General features: G+C 44.0%; 1 pseudogene; it reads right to left on the reverse strand.

The window, feature by feature from the left end:
- Nucleotides 1-941: 941 nt before the first annotated feature.
- LOC121536151 lies at nucleotides 942-2,009 on the reverse strand (annotated as a pseudogene).
- Between the last annotated feature and the right edge of the window lie 19,240 nt (nucleotides 2,010-21,249).

Below are 21,249 nucleotides of genomic sequence, written 5' to 3' on the forward strand. Positions count from 1 at the left end.
AGTTCATGTATCAGTTGTTGAATCTTGTTATGTTCATACAAATATTTACACATGTTAAGTTTGCTGAAAATAAACACAGTTGACAGTGAGAGGACGTTTCTTTTTATAAAGAGATCTCTATCTATTCTTTTCTACCTATTAAAATAGTAACAAAAAGGTATGCTGTGAGGGAGGGGTGATGATTTAAGCTCAAGGTTTGCATGTCTGCCTCTCGTTGATAGCAGTGTGCAAGGAAATGCTATGCAATATGAATGTGTAGTGTGCCAAATTGGGCATCCATGGGTTTTGCTTCAATGCCATCAAATAGGCCACGATAAAATAAACTGAAACACAGAAACACAGATGAACACTGAAGATATATCGAACAGCAGTGTCGTGCGTACATGCATGCGTAAGCAGGGTAATATTATTAGGCTAAACCTCCAATCTCAGGGACATTCAAAAGATGCAGAACCAAGTTCAGACCACAAAGTTTTTAAAAAACGTAACGCTATGACTATAACTACTGTTCCCTGAAGGAGGGAAACAAGCTACAACAGACTATGGGGAGTCGCACTCTCGTGACTTTGGTTGAAGGATCTACAATCACACCTGACAAGGCCAATGAAATCCATACCTCGCTTGAAGCCCTGCATTCCGGTGATAAGCGTGAGGCTCGGATTCATTCCTTCAATTTAATACTGCTCTTCACCGAGCCCAGGAATGCGCAGCGCTCGGCCAAACAGGTGTTGTACCTCATTTCCCTCCTTTCCGGGAACAATAGTTATAGTCATAACATTACGTTCCCTTTCAGCCAGTCAACTTCGTTACAGCATACTATGGGGAAATATAATCACGCCCCAAGATGACCCCAATGGATACTAAATGAAAACGGCCCATGGCAGACAACCCAGACCTGACCCAGATACGGCAGTCTGGGTATTGGGCACACAGCGCACTGCCTAGTGACTTTTCCCTATCCCAGCTGTAAGCAACCTGTGGACTACACTGGAAGCAGTGATATCCAAGCAATAAAATCTCACAAAGTGTGTGGCGATGCCCAACTTGCCACAACACAAATATCTTCTATAGTCAAACTTTAAACAACGCCCAAGACACTGCTAGACCTCTGGTGAAGTGGGTGCCTAGGAAACCCTTGCCCCTTGCTGCTATATACCAGGGAGATATGCCAGCCTCCATAATCCAGCGTGAGAGACTCTACTTAGGGAGCACCCTGCCTCAAGCTGGATTAGCAAAAAATAAAAAAAGGGATATCCCGGGTCCACATAACCGGATCTCTCGGGTCCATTCAATGTATGTGAGTAAAGCTCGCACCGGACTCAGGGCATGTAACCTCTGTTGCTCTTCAGAAGCAAAAGGAGGAGGTGAAAAGGGAAATAGCTCAAAAGCTAAGGACCTGTAGGACAAAGCCATGACTTATGAGGCGAAGGCCGCATTTGGACGCAACGTCATCTTACAGTCACCCAGGGCGAACTGAGTACCGGATAACGCGTGGAGGTCCCCAACACATTTAGCCGAGACCAAAACGATGAGCAGGGATATTTTGTAGGAGAGGATCTTCAGATCCACCAACTCCAGAGACTCAAAGGGGGCCTCCAAAACCAACGCCAAGTCCCATATGGGTGCAATAGGTTTAGAGACGGGTCTGAGATGCCGTACACCTTTCAGAAACCGCACAACCAGGGGTGGGCCCCTGGTGAGGCTCCGTCAATTCCCACATGACACGCTGAGATAGTGGCCATGTACACTTTTAACGTAGAAAATGCCTACCCCTGTTCGAAAAGCTTGTGTAGGAACATAAGAATGTCCTTCACAGAGCACTGAAAGGAAACAAGTCCTTAAAATTGGAACCAGAGCTCAAACGCTTGCCACTTATACACATACAGCCCTCTCGTGTAGGGTGCCCTTGCAGACTGAATGTTAGTGATAACATTCGGAGGTAAACCTCTAGCTATCAGATTGGCCCTTTCAGGGGCCAGGCCCATAGGAACCAAATCTCTGGGCCCCATGTGCCTGGGACAACAGGTCCCTGTGCAACGGGAGTTGCCATGGGTACCCGCCTAAAAGGCGAATGATATCTGTGTACCAAAGCTGCCTGGGCAAACGGGGAGCCACAAGAATCAGTGATAAGCCCTCCCGGCACATCCTCTCCAATGTGGGCTGAATCAGAACCACTGGTGGAAACATGTAAAGGAGGGTCCGAGGCCACTGGTGCGCCAGAGCGTCCGTTCCCAACAGGGCACTCAGATCCCTCATCGAGAAAAATTGACGACACTGCGCATTTTCGTGCAATGCGTAAAGATCTACGTCGGCTCTGACAAAAATGTCCCATACCTGGGAGACCACCCAGGGTTGTAGCCTCTCCTGAGAGAGAGCGTCCCACCTGTATAAAAGATCTGAACCTGAGTTGAAGCAACCGGGAAAATGGGTCGCCCAAAGCGAGAGCATGTGTGCACTGCTCCACAGCAATAGGGAGACAGCCAAAGTTAGGAGGGAGAGAGACACAGTCATGTCGGTTCTGACCATCACAAGCCGGCCCGACAAAAGCAGGGGGAAGCGCCTGAGCATCAGACACACCATTAGGAGCTCCAGGTAATTGACATGCAGTGTGTTCCGCACCAGTGTCCATACCCCCGAATTGAGTTGCCTTTGTACAGCACGCATCACCCTCGGGATGATGCATCTGTCGTGATCACCTTACGGGACACAACTCAGCCCATGGGAGCCCCCTGCCAATAGCAGAGGGTCCCACCACTTAGCCATGGCCAATAGTCCTGACAGGGACACCCGAAGCAACCGGCTTAGGCTGCGAGATACGTCCAGCTGAGTGGCTAGCATTCAGTGATGGAAGGGCCACATCAACAATAGCCCTACAGGAACGACTTCCATCACAGAAGCCATCATCCCCAGTAGGCGTAGGCACTGGGGAAAATGCACTGTGTGACCCAGCTGAAATTTGGCTAAGCATAGCCGAAACCCGGACACCCTGAATGGGGATAGAAAAGAGCGATATGCGAGGGAGTCTAGCTCGAGACCCAGAAAGAGAATGTGCTGAGATGGAGTCAGACAGCTCTTTTTCTGGTTTCTACGGGACAGTAGCATGGATGCTGAGGGCACGAAGGTCTAGAATGGGATGCAAAGTCCAGTCGCTTTTCGGAACCAGGAAATATTGTCTGTACCAGCCGTCCTGGATCTTCGTCATAGGAACCACTTGGATTTCCTGTTTCTGGAGACTAGAGGATATTTCCTCCCTCAAAACGGGCGCTGAGGCCTCGGGAACAGTCGATGTGATCGAAGGGACACTTTTCACACCTATGAACATTGTGGAACTTGAGGTTGAAAGAACAGTGTTCATGTTCCAAGGTTTGCCTAAAGCCAGGCCCACTCTGGGTACAAGGGCTCCGGCGATCAGTGACATAGCCGATTGGCAGTGCCACCCGGAGATTCTGTTGTCACAACGAGCCTCACTCGGTTTAGGCGGTAGGATGCGTTATGGTAAACGGCTGGCACCCAGCACTGAACTGCAGGCATTAAACGTAGACCCAGGGAAAAAATGACCAGTCATAGGTACTGAGACAATTGTCAAGAGAACCTGCACAGCGGACTAGTAGGGGAACAGTGCCAGCCGGGGATCTTTAAAAAATAAATCACCCGGAACAGCACCATCTAGTGGTCAGAGCCTGGTAATATCAGGACGTAGGATGGGACATAAACGTAATAACTTGACTAATTTCTCTGAACAGGTGGAAAAAGACATCAACCACATTTACTGGGAATACATTACATAGGATAAAGAAACAATACTCAGCTTCATACTACTTGTCAGACATAGAGAACTGATACTGAACAAAAATATAAATTCAGCAGTTCATATAAAGAAATCAGTCAATTGAAATAAATAAATTAGGTCCTAATCTATGGATTTCACATGACTGGGCAGGGGCGCAGCCATGGGTGGGACTGGGAGGGCATAGGCCCACCCACTGGGGAGCAAGGCCCAACCAATCAAAATCAGTTTTTCCCCACAAAATGGCTTTTTACAGACAGAAATACTCCTCAGTTTCATCAGCTGTCCGGGTGGCTGGTTTCAGATGATCCTGCAGGTGAAGAAGCTGAATGTGGAGGTCCTGGGCTGGCGTGGTTACATGTGGCCTGCGGTTGTGAGGCTGGTTGGACATACTGCCAAATTCTCTAAAACAACGTTGGAAGCGGCATATGGTAGAGAGATGAACATTCAATTATCTGGCAACAGCTCTGGTGGACATTCCTGCAGTCAGCATGCCAATTACACGCTCCCTCAAAACTTGAAACATCTGTGGCATCGTATTGTGTGACAAAACTGCACATTTTAGAGTGGCCTTTTATTGTCCCCAGCACAAGGTGCACCTGTGTAATGATCATGCTGTTTAATCAGCTTCTTGATATGCCACACATGTCAGGTGGATGGATTATCTTGGCAAAGGAGAAATGCTCACTAACAGGGATGTAAGCAAATTTGTGCACAAAATTTGAGAGAAATAAGCTTTTTGTGCTTATGTAAAATTTCTGGGATCTTTTATTTCAGCTCATGAAACATGGGAACAACACATTACATGTTGCGGTTATATTATATACTCATTGTTCAAAAAATGTTCGGTCCAAATCGGATGTTAGGTACTATATTTATATAATATTATATTAATCCTATAAATGGCCAATTTGGGTGCAATCAATTACCTTAATTTCGCAGAGATCAAATTATAGTTTCAACAAAATGACGTTTCAGGAATGCTAATCTTATCTGTTTCTAACAACAGAAACAATTTCAGAACAATCTGAGATGGTGGGTGTCAAAATCCTCTTTCTTGTTCTTTTTGAGGTGGAACGACCCATACTTAGTCAATCAATCTATCAATCAAATATATTTATAAAGCCCTTTTTACATCAGCAGTTGTCACAAAGTGCTTATACAGAAACCGAGCCTAAAACCCCAGAGAGCAAGCAATGCAGATATAGAAGCACCGTAGCTAGGAAAAACTAGAACGGCTGGAACCTAGGAAGAAACCTAGAGAGGAACCAGGCTCTGAGGGGTGGCCAGTCCTCTTCTGGCTGTGCCGGGTGGAGGTTATAAGAGTACATGGCCATTAAGGCCAGATCGTTCTTCAAGATGTTCAAACTTTCATAGATGACCAGCAGGGTGAAATAATAATCACGGTGGTTATAGAGGGTGCAACAGGTCAGTACCTCAGGAGTAAATGTCAGTTGGCTTTTCATAGCCGAGCATTCAGAGGTCGAGACAGCAACCTGTGATCTTGGGTACTGCATCTCATTCCGAACTGCAGGGCACTGGAGGCGTAAGGGCCACTGATTACACTTCACCTGCATCCCAAATGGCACCCTTTTCCCTATATAGTGCACTACTTTTGACCAGGATGGGGTATTCCCTACGTACTGCACTATGTAGGGAGTAGAGTACCATTTGAGACGCAGACTACATACTGCATCATAACATCTTCAAAAGGGGGCAAATGAAAGACGTTGACCATGAGATCTGATTGGTCGTTTGGATCAAAGATGCTTAAAGAAGAAAAGGGAACCAGTCTAGGGAATACCACCCCCCCCCCCATGCCCTCTGGCTGTGGCACACACACAAAAACTCCTTAATTGGGGTTCTGGAACTAAACGTCAGAGCGTTCTCATCCAGAGGATCTGAGGAGGTTGTACAGTAGTACCCCCATCCTTACATTAACTACCCCATCCTTACATTAACTACCCCATCCTTACATTAACTACCCCATCCTTACATTAACTACCCCATCCTTACATTAACTACCCCCATCCTTACATTAACTACCCCATCCTTACATTAACTACCCCATCCTTACATGAACTACCCCATCCTTACATGAACTACCCCATCCTTACATTAACTACCCCATCCTTACATTAACTACCCCATCCTTACATGAACTACCCATCCTTACATTAACTACCCCATCCTTACATTAACTACCCCATCCTTACATTAACTACCCCATCCTTACATTAACTACCCCCATCCTTACATTAACTACCCCATCCTTACATTAACTACCCATCCTTACATTAACTACTCCATCCTTACATTAACTACCCCATCCTTACATTAACTACCCCATCCTTACATTAACTACCCCATCCTTACATGAACTACCCCATCCTTACATTAACTACCCCATCCTTACATGAACTACCCCATCCTTACATTAACTACCCCCATCCTTACATTAACTACCCCATCCTTACATGAACTACCCCATCCTTACATTAACTACCCATCCTTACATTAACTACCCCATCCTTACATTAACTACCCCCATCCTTACATTAACTACCCCATCCTTACATTAACTACCCCATCCTTACATTAACTACCCCATCCTTACATTAACTACCCCCATCCTTACATTAACTACACCATCCTTACATTAACTACCCCATCCTTACATTAACTACCCCATCCTTACATTAACTACCCCATCCTTACATTAACTACCCCATCCTTACATGAACTACCCATCCTTACATTAACTACCCCATCCTTACATTAACTACCCCATCCTTACATGAACTACCCCATCCTTACATTAACTACCCCATCCTTACATGAACTACCCATCCTTACATTAACTACTCCATCCTTACATTAACTACCCCATCCTTACATTAACTACCCCATCCTTACATTAACTACCCCATCCTTACATGAACTACCCATCCTTACATGAACTACCCCATCCTTACATGAACTACCCATCCTTACATTAACTACCCCATCCTTACATTAACTACCCCATCCTTACATGAACTACCCCCATCCTTACATGAACTAACCCATCCTTACATTAACTACTCCCTCCTTACATTAACTACCTCATCCTTACATTAACTACCCCATCCTTACATTAACTACCCCATCCTTACATGAACTACCCCCATCCTTACATTAACTACCCCATCCTTACATTAACTACCCCATCCTTACATGAATCCTTAAGAGTCTCCTGACACACCCGTGCATCAATCTAAGTCAAATACATTTTAAAAATCAGTCATTTTAAGTTACACTATCTGGTTTCAGCATGGGCTGCTTCTCAATCCACTGCATCCTCTATTCAGCAGCCTGATGGTCTGGGGGTAGAAGCTATTGACCAGTCTTATAGTTTTGCCTTGATGCTCTGTACTGCCCACGTCTGAGTGATGGAAGCAGGAAGAACAGGCCGTGGCTCGGTTGGCTGAGGGGAGGGGTAAGAAGTCCGGGGGGCAGGAGGGGGACAAGGTGGGCAGGTAGCTGCCTAGTGGTAGTTGAAATGTTGATAGTAAATTGGGAGCATGGTCCTCAAATTACTTTTGTTAAAGTCCCCCGTGACAATGAATGCTTCCTCCGGGTTCGCGGTCTCCAGTTTGTTCAGGGTCCAATGAAGATCTTTGAGAGCATTTTTGGTGTCAACTACCCCCATCCTTACATTAACTACCCCATCCTTACAGTAACTACCCCCATCCTTACATTAACTACCCCATCCTTACAGTAACTACCCCCATCCTTACATGAACTACCCCCATCCTTACATGAACTACCCCCATCCTTACATGAACTAGCCCCATCCTTACATTAAACTATATATTAACTAACCATGGCCACCGACTAACTGTTCCAGGGATACAGCAGAGCAGCCAAACATCCACTGTTCCAGGGATACAGCAGAGCAGCCAAACATTCACTGTTCCAGGGATACAGCAGAGCAGCCAAACATTCACTGTTCCAGGGATACAGCAGAGCAGCCAAACATCCACTGTTCCAGGGATACAGCAGAGCAGCCAAACATCCACTGTTCCAGGGATACAGCAGAGTAGCCAAACATCCACTGTTCCAGGGATACAGCAGAGCAGCCAAACATTCACTGTTCCAGGGATACAGCAGAGCAGCCAAACATCCACTGTTCCAGGGATACAGCAGAGCAGCCAAACATCCACTGTTCCAGGGATACAGCAGAGCAGCCAAACATCCACTGTTCCAGGGATACAGCAGAGCAGCCAAACATCCACTGTTCCAGGGATACAGCAGAGCAGCCAAACATCCCCTCTCTCTCTCCCTCCCTACTTCATCGAAGTTAACCATCTGTGAAAAAGGAGGGGAGACGTGTTCATACTTTAGCTGGCGGTTCAGTGCAGCAAAATGGCCCGTCTTAATAATCGCGAGGTGCTTTCAATTATTGCTTAATGTAGCACAGCGTCATAGCGCACTATTCTGTAAAGCAGCAGCAGCAGCACAAACCCAGAATGTGTTTCACCATCCGCCTGCCCGTCACACTGCGCTGGGCTCTCCAACACCAACCTCCACTCTCGTTAGCCAGGTGATTGGCTCAGATAAGAGCGAGAGAGGGGTTAGTGCTTTAGTGCTGTGAGGGCCCCTCCCTGTGTATGACAGGGAGAGAGAGGTTTATGCTGGTCCCAAATGGCACCCTATTCCCTATATAGTGGGGAACATACATCCCTGGTCAAAAGTAGTGCACTATACATATATTATAGTGAATAAGGTGCCACTTGGGACGCATCCTTAGTGTTTCATGATGTAAGTACCCCCTATGAGGGCCCCTTTCTGTTATTAATCTATGACAGGGAGAGAGAGGGTTAGGGCTATGAGGGCCCCTTTCTTTTATTAATCTATGACAGGGAGAGAGAGGGTTAGGGCTATGAGGGCCCCTTTCTTTTATTAATCTATGACAGGGAGAGAGAGGGTTAGGGCTATGAGGGCCCTCCCTGTGCTCTATTTCTACAGTGTTAGTGTACTCTAACCAGAACATATCTCTACAATAATCAAACCATAAACCTTACTTAACATTTACACTAAACAGAAATATAAACGCAACATGTAAAGTGTTGGTCCCATGTTTCATAAGCTGAAATAAAAGATCCCAGAAATGTTCCATAAGCACAAAAAGCTTATTTCTCTCAGATTTGTTTACATCCCTTTTAGTGAGCATTTATCTTTTGCCAAGATAATCCATCCACCTGACAGGTGTGACATATCAAAAATATGATTAAACAGCATGATCATTACACAGGGTCACCTTGTGCTGGGGACAATTAAAGGCCACTCTAAAATGTGCAGTTTTGTCACACAACACAATGCCACAGATGTCTCAAGGCATGCTGACTGCAGGAATGTCCACCAGAGCTGTTGCCAGATAATTTAATGTTAATTTCTCTACCATAAGCCGCCTTCCACGTTGTTGTAAAGAATTTGGCAGTATGTCCAACTGTAGACCACGTGTATGGAGTCGTGTTGGCGAGTGGTTTGCTGATGTCACGTTGTGCCCCATGGTGGCAGTGGGGTTATGGTATGGGCAGGCATAAGCTACGGACAACAAACACAATTGCATTTTAACTATGGCAATTTGAATGCAGAGAGATACCGTGACGAGATCCTGAAGCCCATTGTCGTGCCATTCATCCGCCACCATCACCTCATGTTTCAGCATGATAATGAACAGCCTCATGTTGCAAGGATCTGTACACAATTCCTGGAAGCTGAACATGTCCCAGTTCTTCCATGGCCTGCATACTCACCAGACATATCCCCCATTGAGCATGTTTGGGATGCTCTGGATCGACGTGTACGACACCGTGTTCTAGTTCCAGCCAATATCCAGCAACTTCGCACAGCCATTGAAGAGGAGTGGGCCAACATTCCACAGGCCACAATCAACAGCCTGATCAAGTATATGTGAAGGAGATGTGTCCTGCTGCATGAGGCAAATGGTGGTCACACCACATACTGTATTTTTGTTCAGTATAATTAGAAAGCTGCTCAAAAAGCATGTTGTAGGTCATCCAAGTTTTTTATTAAACACTAAAAAAAACATTAACACTGAATCGAAGTTATACCAAACAACATGCTGAAGTGCGATATTATTAAGATAAACCTCTGATCTCGGGTACGAAATTCAGAAGATGTAGAACCTTCAGACCACAAAGTAAAAACAAAAACAGCCACCACTTTCCATCATCATTGTATGTTTTTATCTGTCACATTTCCAATGCCTGCTAACACTTTTATCCAGATGTGTTTCTAAGATTTGCACACATTCATGGCAGGTGAGGGTCCAGGAAAATGTGTTCCTTTTATAAATGCATTTCATGCAGTTCTAAGTCATTTTCAATGTTGGACTTGAGAAAATGAAGACGGTAATCTAATAAATTCTATTGCATAGTGTAGCAGATGAAGGCTGTGGTTCAATCAAAGGCACGTTGTCGACCAGCGCACTGTACTGACGACAATAGGCTATTTAAAATTGAATTTCTATTTTAGCTGTTACTCCAGTGCCTTTAAGCCCAGATGATGCTCAGTAGCAGTATCAGGGAGGAGTGTACCCATGCAGAGATCCATTAGGCAAAAAACAATTTCACACAGAGGGAGCTAATTTCATGAATATTGAGTACTAGCCTACCTTTAGCTGTGCTCCAGTAGCTTTTAGAGGGATATACAACACCGTGCACAACAACCCCAGCCTTACCACACCTTTTTAAACTGGCACCTCTTATTAAGGTCGCGTCGCAAGTGGCACCCTATTCCCCATGCAGTGCACTACTTTTTATGTGCTTTCTTCAAAAGTAGTGCACTATGTAGGGAATAGGGTGCCATTTGGGACACAGGCTAGACTGTCTTGTTCCACACTGTATATGCCCTAAATATGGTTTAATATCACACAGAATGTATCTTACAGGAACAGTGTGTTTTTCTCAATTAGATTTGCTCACCTCCTGCATCCTTTCTCCTCTCTTGACTCCTTTTGAAAAATATCCAAGTTAATTGAGGAGAGTCGGCAAGGAGAGGGAACGTGGACGGAAATGCACTGCTTTGAAATGAGACGGTACTTCTCCACTCACGTGTCATCAGGCAAATTACATTTACAGGGGTGGAATCCCTAAATAAATGTTTAAAGTGATAAAAACAATTAAGTTACATATGTAGGATCTTAATTTGATCACTATTTTGTTGCTGAGAATTTTACTGCAAATCAGGTAATGCAAACTTGTGGTGTATTTGAGTTTTAAAAAGGCTTCTAAAGTTTGTAATTTCCACTTTGAAATTTTGGACTTGATTCTCCCTAACGAAAAATTTATCAACCCCTACAAAAATGTCCATTAATTATATTCCACATAATAATTAACATTTTGTGTTGCTGCAGGATTATTTTCCTGGCTCAAATTAAGATCCTACATCTGCAGTTGTGCAAGACATTTTAAAGATAAAACAATAAGTAGCATATTGTTTTTAAACGTATGCATGGTTTTCTCCTCCGACAATACAACAGCTGGTTCAAAGGGGGTGTGGCAGATAACTATTACGCGGTAGGATGCACTTGTGCTTCCTCGCCAAAAGGAGGCTATTGAGGAGGGGAGGACTGTCTTCTGTTTGCCTACTAACGAATTGACACACTACTCAACCATGTATCGGTTTCTGGGAGAGAGGACGGAGGAGAGAGGACAGAGGATGGACTTTTACCCAAATGAGAAAACCCCTACATAAAGATATTACATATGATAACGTATGACATCAACAATGTGCCACTTTTTCACTCTCGATCAAACATCACTGAAGCTGCGATGGGGATAAAACATAGGACAAAGCTAGTCTCAACCAACTCTAGCTCGCTTACTATCCTCACCAGTGGTCCTGTAAGATTATGCAAACATGTAGCCTACTTTAACTAAAGTATGTCATGTATGCAAAATTAAAGTCTTATTCTCTCAAGAGTTTCCCTGTTAAAACACCCTGGAGTCGATTGATGCACCCGCAATCTAATTCTAATTAACATGATAACAAATCCCCATCAAATTCTGTCTGGTTTAAACCAGATATTAGTTTTTTTGTATGGGCTGCGACTCAGTCCACCGCATCCGCCTATGTCGGCCTTCCGCACTATGGAAAGGGGAGACTCTCACAAACACGATGGTGTTCTCTGTTTTGTTCTACGAAACTCACAAGTGTCACGGAAATCGTCTGAAGATAACCCAGTGCCCCCCCCAAAAAATGGGTTAAATACAGTGCCTTGCAAAAGTATTCATCCCCGTTGGCGTTTTTCCTTTTTTGTTGCATTACAACCTGTAATTTAAATTTATTTTTATTTGGATTTCATGTAATGGACATACACCAAATAGTCCAAATTGGTGAAGTGAAATGAAAAAAATAACTTGTTTCAACAAATTCTAAAAAATAAATAATGGAAAAGTGGTGCGTGCATATATATTCACCCCCTTTGCTATGAAGCCCCTAAATAAGATCTGGTGCAACCAATTACCTTCTGAAGTCACATAATTAGTTAAATAAAGTCCACTTCTGTGCAATCTAAGTGTCACATGATCTGTCACATGATCTCAGTATATACAGTGGGGAAAAAAGTATTTAGTCAGCCACCAATTGTGCAAGTTCTCCCACTTAAAAAGATGAGAGAGGCCTGTAATTTTCATCATAGGTACACGTCAACTATGACAGACAAAATGAGAAAAAAAAATCCAGAAAATCACATTGTAGGATTTTTAATGAATTTATTTGCAAATTATGGTGGAAAATAAATATTTGGTCAATAACAAAAGTTTCTCAATACTTTGTTATATACCCTTTGTTGGCAATGACACAGGTCAAACGTTTTCTGTAAGTCTTCACAAGGTTTTTACACACTGTTGCTGGTATTTTGGCCCATTCCTCCATGCAGATCTCCTCTAGAGCAGTGATGTTTTGGGGCTGTCGCTGGGCAACACAGACTTTCAACTCCCTCCAAAGATTTTCTATGGGGTTGAGATCAGGAGACTGGCTAAGCCACTCCAGGACCTTGAAATGCCTCCTTACGAAGCACTCCTTCATTGCCCGGGCGGTGTGTTTGGGATCATTGTCATGCTGAAAGACCCAGCCACGTTTCATCTTCAATGCCCTTGCTGATGGAAGGAGGTTTTCACTCAAAAAACTCACGATACATGGCCCCATTCATTCGTTCCTTTACACGGATCAGTCGTCCTGGTCCCTTTGCAGAAAAACAGCCCCAAAGCATGATGTTTCCACCCCCATACTTCACAGTAGGTATGGTGTTCTTTGGATGCAACTCAGCATTCTTTGTCCTCCAAACACGACGAGTTGAGTTTTTACCAAAATGTTCTATTTTGGTTTCATCTGACCATATGACATTCTCCCAATCCTCTTCTGGATCATCCAAATGCACTCTAGCAAACTTCAGATGGGCCTGGACATGTACTGGCTTAAGCAGGCGGACACGTCTTGCACTGCAGGATTTGAGTCCCTGGCGGCGTAGTGTGTTACTGATGGTAGGCTTTGTTACTTTGGTCCCAGCTCTCTGCAGGTCATTCACTAGGTCCCCCGTGTGGTTCTGGGATTTTTGCTCACCGTTCTGGTGATCATTTTGACCCTACGGGGTGAGATCTTGCGTGGAGCCCCAGATCGAGGGAGATTATCAGTGGTCTTGTATGTCTTCCATTTCCTAATAATTGCTCCCACAGTTGATTTCTTCAAACCAAGCTGCTTACCTATTGCAGATTCAGTCTTCCCAGCCTGGTTCAGGTCTACAATTTTGTTTCTGGTGTCCTTTGTCAGCTCTTTGGTCTTGGCCATAGTGGAGTTTGGAGTGTGACTGTTTGAGGTTGTGGACAGGTGTCTTTTATACTGATAACAAGTTCAAACAGATGCCATTAATACAGGTAACGAGTTGAGGGCAGAGGAGCCTCTTAAAGAAGAAGTTACAGGTCTGTGAGAGCCAGAAATCTTGCTTGTTTGTAGGTGACCAAATACTTATTTTCCACCATAATTTGCAAATAAATTCATTAAAAATCCTACAATGTGATTTTCTGGAATTTTTTTCTCAATTTGTCTTTCATAGTTGACGTGTACCTATGATGAAAATTACAGGCCTCTCTCATCTTTTTAAGTGGGAGAACTTGCACAAATAGTGGCTGACTAAATACTTTTTTTCCCCACTGTATACACCTGTTCTGAAAGGCCCCAGAGTCTGCAACACCACTAAGCAAGGGGCACCACCAAGCAAGCAGCACCATGAAGACCAAGGAGCTCTCCAAACAGGTCAGGGACAAAGTTGTGAAGAAGTACAGATCAGGGCTGGGTTATAAAAAAATATCCGAAACTTTGAACATCCCATGGAGCACCATTAAATCCATTATTAAAAAATGGAAAGAATATGGCACCACATCAAACCTGCCAAGAGAGGGCCGCCCACCAAAACTCAAGGACCAGGCAAGGAGGGCATTACTCAGAGAGGCAACAAAGATACCAAAGATAACCCTGAAAGAGCTGCAAAGCTCCACAGCGGAGATTGGAGTATCTGTCCATAGGACCACTTTACACTCCACAGAGCTGGGCTTTGCGGAAGAGTGGCCAGAAAAAAGCCATTGCTTAAAGAAAGAAATAAGCAAACACGTTTGGTGTTCGCCAAAAGGCATGTGGGAGACACCCCAAACACATGGAAGAAGGTACTCTGGTCAGTTGAGACTAAAATTGAGCTTTTTGATCATCAAGGAAAATGCTATGTCTGGCGTAAACCCAACACCTCTCATCACCCCGAGAACACCATCCCCACAATGAAGCATGGTGGTGGCAGCATCATGCTGTGGGGATGTTTTTCCATAGGCAGGGACTGGAAAACTGGTCAGAATTGAAGGAATGATGGATGCCGCTAAATACAGGGAAATTCTTGAGGGAAACCTGTTTCAGTCTTCCAGAGATTTGAAACTGGGACGGAGGTTCACCTCCCAGCAGGACAATGATCCTAAGCATACTGCTAAAGCAACACTCAAGTGGTTTAAGGGGAAACATTTAAATGTCTTGGAATGGCCTAGTCAAAGCCCAGACCTCAATCTAAATGAGAATCTGTGGTATGACTTAAAGATTGCTGTACACCAGAGGAACCCATCCAACTTCTTGTTTGTTTCACAATAAAACATATTTTGCATCTTCAAAGTGTTGTGTAAATCAAATGATACAAACCCCCCCAAAAAACATTTTAGTTCCAGGTTGTAAAGCAACAAAACAGGAAAAATGCCAAGGGGGGTGAATCCTTTAGCTTTTTATTCTATTTTTTATTCCTGAGTTTCTCCTACTTATAGGACAGACACTTCAAAAACGTATTCCTTATGATACAGTTTTTTGACTGTCTGTTTGGCCATTTACAGTGGGGAAAAAAAGTATTTAGTCAGCCACCAATTGTGCAAGTTCTCCCACTTAAAAAGATGAGAGAGGCCTGTAATTTTCATCATAGGTACACGTCAACTATGACAGACAAATTGAGAATTTTTTTTCGAGAAAATCACATTGTAGGATTTTTAATGAATTTATTTGCAAATTATGGTGGAAAATAATTATTTGGTCACCTACAAACAAGCAAGATTTCTGGCTCTCACAGACCTGTAACTTCTTCTTTAAGAGGCTCCTCTGTCCTCCACTCGTTACCTGTATTAATGGCACCTGTTTGAACTTGTTATCAGTATAAAAGACACCTGTCCACAACCTCAAACAGTCACACTCCAAACTCCACTATGGTCAAGACCAAAGAGCTGTCAAAGGACACCAGAAACAAAATTGTAGACCTGCACCAGGCTGGGATGACTGAATCTGCAATAGGTAAGCAGCTTGGTTTGAAGAAATCAACTGTGGGAGCAATTATTAGGAAATGGAAGACATACAAGACCACTGATAATCTCCCTCGATCTGGGGCTCCATGCAAGATCTCCCCCCGTGGGGTCAAAATGATCACAAGAACGGTGAGCAAAAATCCCAGAACCACACGGGGGGACCTAGTGAATGACCTGCAGAGAGCTGGGACCAAAGTAACAAAGCCTACCATCAGTAACACACTACGCCGCCAGGGACTCAAATCCTGCAGTGCCAGACGTGTCCCCCTGCTTAAGCCAGTACATGTCCAGGCCCGTCTGAAGTTTGCTAGAGTGCATTTGGATGATCCAGAAGGGGATTGGGAGAATGTCATATGGTCAGATGAAACCAAAATATAACTTTTTGGTAAAAACTCAACTCGTCGTGTTTGGAGGACAAAGAATGCTGAGTTGCATCCAAAGAACACCATACCTACTGTGAAGCATGGGGGTGGAAACATCATGCTTTGGGGCTGTTTTTCTGCAAAGGGACCAGGACGACTGATCCGTGTAAAGGAAAGAAGGAATGGGGCCATGTATCGTGAGATTTTGAGTGAAAACCTCCGTCCATCAGCAAGGGCATTGAAGATGAAACGTGGCTGGGTCTTTCAGCATGACAATGATCCCAAACACACCGCCCGGGCAACGAAGGAGTGGCTTCGTAAGAAGCATTTCAAGGTCCTGGAGTGGCCTAGCCAGTCTCCAGATCTCAACCCCATAGAAAATCTTTGGAGGGAGTTGAAAGTCCGTGTTGCCCAGCGACAGCCCCAAAACATCACTGCTCTAGAGGAGATCTGCATGGAGGAATGGGCCAAAACACCAGCAACAGTGTGTGAAAACCTTGTGAAGACTTACAGAAAACGTTTGACCTGTGTCATTGCCAACAAAGGCTATATAAGAAAGTATTGAGAAACTTTTGTTATTGACCAAATACTTATTTTCCACCATAATTTGCAAATAAATTCATTAAAAATCCTACAATGTGATTTTCTGGATTTTTTTTCCACCGTTTTCTGTCATAGTTGACATGTACCTATGATGAAAATTACAGGCCTCTCTCATCTTTTTAAGTGGGAGAACTTGCACAATTGGTGGCTGACTAAATACTTTTTTCCCCCACTGTATGAATGTGTTATTTGATATGTTTCTATGGGCTATAGCAGTAAAGGCCAAATTAAATATTTTATCAAATAATTGTTATTAATTTTGGGGGATACCTACAGGGGTCCTAAACAGAAAAATAAATAGCTAAATGATCCTTATTATGACCATCTTAAAACAATTCAATGTTTTGGCTTAATAGAACCCCCCCAAAGGCTTAGACTTTTAGGGTTTAATAATGGAACACAGTATACTGTACTTGCTTGTATACTATCTTGTAACAGCCAGGATCCACCACTCTGCCCCTCCCCTCTCTCTCTCTCTATCACCCTCTCTCTCCCCCTCACTCCCCCTCTCTACCTCTCACTCTCCCCTGCCCTCTCCCTATTCCCCCTCTCCGCTCGGACAGTCATCTGTGGGCCCCTAGCCTCGTTTTTAATCCTGCATAGGGAAATCTCTTTTATCCTCCATAACTTCCACCACTCACCACTAGGACAATTAGATCCAAATAAATGCTAATGTTGGCCTATTTAAGGAATACAGTTGTGTGTTACAATACAATAACTTTATTGTCCATTAACCGTACATGGAAATTCATTTTGTGAGGTCAGCTTACAAAATACACAAAATCAATACACTATAACACAACATCTACTGCAACACAACAATGCTGGAAAGTGAGCACACACATCACATACACTGGGTGTACAAATATTAGGAACACCTTCCTAATATTGAGTTGCACCCCCTTTTGCCCTCAGAACAGCCTCAATTTGTCGGAGCATGGACTCTACAATGTGACGAAAGTATCCCACAGGGATGAAGGTCCATGTTGACTCCAATGATTCCCACAGTTGTGTCAAGTTGGCTGGATGTTCTTTGGATTGTGGACCATTCTTGATACACATGGGAAACTCTTGAGAGTGAAAAACCCAGCTGCGTTTCAGTTCTTGACACACTCAAACCAGTGCGCTTGGCACCTACTACCATACCTCGTTCAAAGGTACTTAAATATTTTGTCTTGCCCATTCAGCCTCTGAATGGCACACATACACAATCCATGTCTTAATTGTCTTAAGGCTTAAAAATCCTTCTTTAACCTGTCTCCTCCCCTTCAGATATGCTGATTGAAGTGGATTTAACAAGTGACATCTATAAGGGATCATAGCTTTCACCTGGATTCACCTGGTCAGTCTGTCATGGAAAGAGCTGGTGTTCCAAATGTTTTGTACACTCAGTCAGATCCCTTATTGAAGTCCCTGTGACAAACTCTCGGGCCATGTATTGGGTCCACGTTATGTCCCTTTACCCCATTGTTCAACAGTCTGATGGCTGAAGGAATTAAGCTTGCCCTGCTCCTAATCTTACTGCAACATGGGACCTTTTATCTTCTTCAGGTGTGCATATCTACCTCTATCTCCTTTCACAGCACACCCACATTTATAGGGCTGAGCCAAATAAATAAATGTCTCTGCTATAGAACATATACCATGGTGCTTACCAGACCTGGGGTAGATAATAATTCAAAATCCTCAGCTGTGCTTGATTGAACTTGCCTGGTAGAATTTATCCCAAAAGTGGAAACCCAGCCCATCTGGCACTCCAAGTACACTCAAGCAAACAAAAAACAAGTATTTGAAAGATTCATTTGAACCCAGATCTGGTACTTACCTACCTATGAAACAGATCTCACCTCACCTTGCTTTCCTATCTCTAACATGCCCCACTCTTTTTCTCCAAGGATACATAGTCCAACGGATAGGTGAAATAATTGTTCCATTTTATGATACAAGTATCAAACTTGTACACTAATTCTAGACATCTTAAGGACATTTTTTAAAATTGGAGGCAGTCTGGAAAACCTGTCAGTCAACCAGGGCAGTCATTTTAATAAAATGGCTGCCATCCGGATTTCCTGTTGGAAGTAAATAGGGTAAAATCATTCAAAACATTATCAAAATTAATATTATCTATCAACTAAATAAACACCAAGGATAATATAGACAATCATTCTGATCATAAAGTACTCTTAAGACCTTAATAGAGGTCATGTTGAGGTCATTCTGACCATAGTCCAGTGGCTACGTGAAAAAATTGTGGACTTTGTGATAATGCCACCAAATTTCAAACACAGCTAGGTCATGTCTAAATAAGTATTTTTGGCTACAGACGACAGAGACAGTGGCAAAGTTTACATATTTATTCAAGACTTGTGGTTGGACATGGTAAAGTTGGATTTGTGTGTGGTTCTGTAATGAAGGAGAGACATTATAAGCAGGTGATAAGGATGAATCTATTAAACCAATATATCTCAAATAAGGAAATTACATGACATCTTAATGTTATGACTTAACAAAAATATTCATGGCAAATAGGAAACAAACTTCCTCTTAACACAACTGGAAAGATACTGAGGAATGGCTTGACAGGAGCACTCACTTCTATCATCATGAAGTGGTTTGAGAGGCTAGTTAAGGATCATATCACCTTCCCCTTACCCGACACCCTAGACCCACCGCAATTTGCATACTGCCCCAAAACATCCACGGATGACGCAATCGCCATCGGACTGCACACTGCCATATCCCATCTGGACAAGAGGAATACCTATGTAAGAATGCTGTTCATTGACTATAGCTCAGCCTTCAACACAATAGTACCCTCCAAGCTTATCATTAAGCTTGGGGCCCTGCGTCTGAACCCCGCCCTGCGCAATTGGGTCCTGGAGTTCCTGACAGGCTGCCCTCAGGTGGTGTAGGTAGGAAACAACACCTCCACAACACTGATCCTCAACACAGGGTCCCCACAAGCTTGCATTCTCAGCCCCCTCCTGTACTCCCTGGTCACCCATGACTGCATGGCCACGCATGTCTCCAATTCAATCATCAAGTTTGCAGACGACACAACAGTGGTAGGCCTGATTACCAACAATGACAAGACAGCCTACAGGGAGGAGGTGAGGGGCCTGGCGGAGTGGTGCCAGGAAAATAACCTCTCCCTCAACATCAACAAAACGAAGGAGCTGATCATGGACTTCAGGAGACAGCAGAGGGAGCACGCCCCTATCCACATCGACGGGACCGCAGTGGAGAAGATGGAAAAGCTTCAAGTTCCTTGGCGTACACATCACTGACAATCAGAAATGGTCCACCATCACTGACAGTGTGGTGAAGAAGGCGCAACAGTGCCTCTTCAACCTCAGGAGGCTGAACAAATTTGGCTTGGCCCATAAGACCCTCACAAACTTTTACAGAGACTGAAAAACAGCTTCTATCTCAAGGCCATCAGACTATTAAATAGTCACGACTAGCCGGTCCCCGCCCAGTACCCTGCCCTGAACTATTGTCACTTTCACTAGACAGAAACCACCCGGTTACTCTACCATGCACCTTAGAGGCTGCTGCCCTATGTACATAGTCATGGAACACTGGTCACTTTAATAATGGAACACTGGTCTCTTTGAATAATGTTTGCATACTGTTTTATCTACTTCATATTATGTACAGTGCCTTCAGACCCCTTGAATTTTTCCACATTTCGTTACGTTACAGCCTTATTCTTAATTGGACTAAATAATACTTTTTCCTCATCAATCTACACACAATACCCCATAATGACAAAGCGTAAAAAGGTTTTTAGACATTTTTGCAAAAAACAGAAAAACCTTATTTACATAAGTATTCACACTCTTTGCTATGAGACTCAAAATTAAGCTCAGGTCCATCCTGTTTCCAATGATCATCCTTGAGATGTTTCTACAACTTGATTGGAGTCCAACTGTGGTAAATTCAATTGATTGGACATGATTTGGAAAGGTACACACCTGTCTATATAAGGTCCCACAGGTGACAGAGCAAAAACAAAGCCATAAGGTCAAAGGAATTGTCCATAGAGTTCAGAAACGGGATTGTGTCGAGGCATAGATTGGGGGAAGGGTACCAAAACATTTCTGCAGCATTGAAGGTCCCCAAGAACACAGTGGCCTCCATCATTCTTAAATGGAAGAAGTTTGGAACCACCAAGACTCTTCCTAGAACTGGCCGCCCGGCTAAACTGAGCAATCAGGGGAGAAGGGCCTTGGTCAGGGAGGTGACCAAGAACCCGATGGTCACACTGACAGAGCTCTAGAGTTCCTCTGTGGAGATCGGAGAACCTCCAGAAGGACAACCATCTCTGCAGCACTCCACCAATCAGGCCTTACGGAAGCCACTCCTCAGTAAAAGGCACATGACAGCTGCTTGGAGTTTGCCAAAAGGCACCTAAAGGCTCTCAGACCATGAGAAACAAGATGCTCTCTGGTCTAATGAAACCAAGATTGAACTCCTTGGCCTGAATGCCAAGTGTCACGTCTGGAGGAAACCTGGCACCATCCCTACGGTGAAGCATGGTGGTGGCAGCATCATGCTGTGGGGATGTTTTTCAGCAGCAGGGACTGGGAGACTAGTCAGGATCAAG

This window comes from Coregonus clupeaformis, chromosome 23 (genome assembly GCF_020615455.1).
Source record: "Coregonus clupeaformis isolate EN_2021a chromosome 23, ASM2061545v1, whole genome shotgun sequence".
NCBI classification, from domain to species: Eukaryota; Metazoa; Chordata; class Actinopteri; order Salmoniformes; family Salmonidae; genus Coregonus; species Coregonus clupeaformis.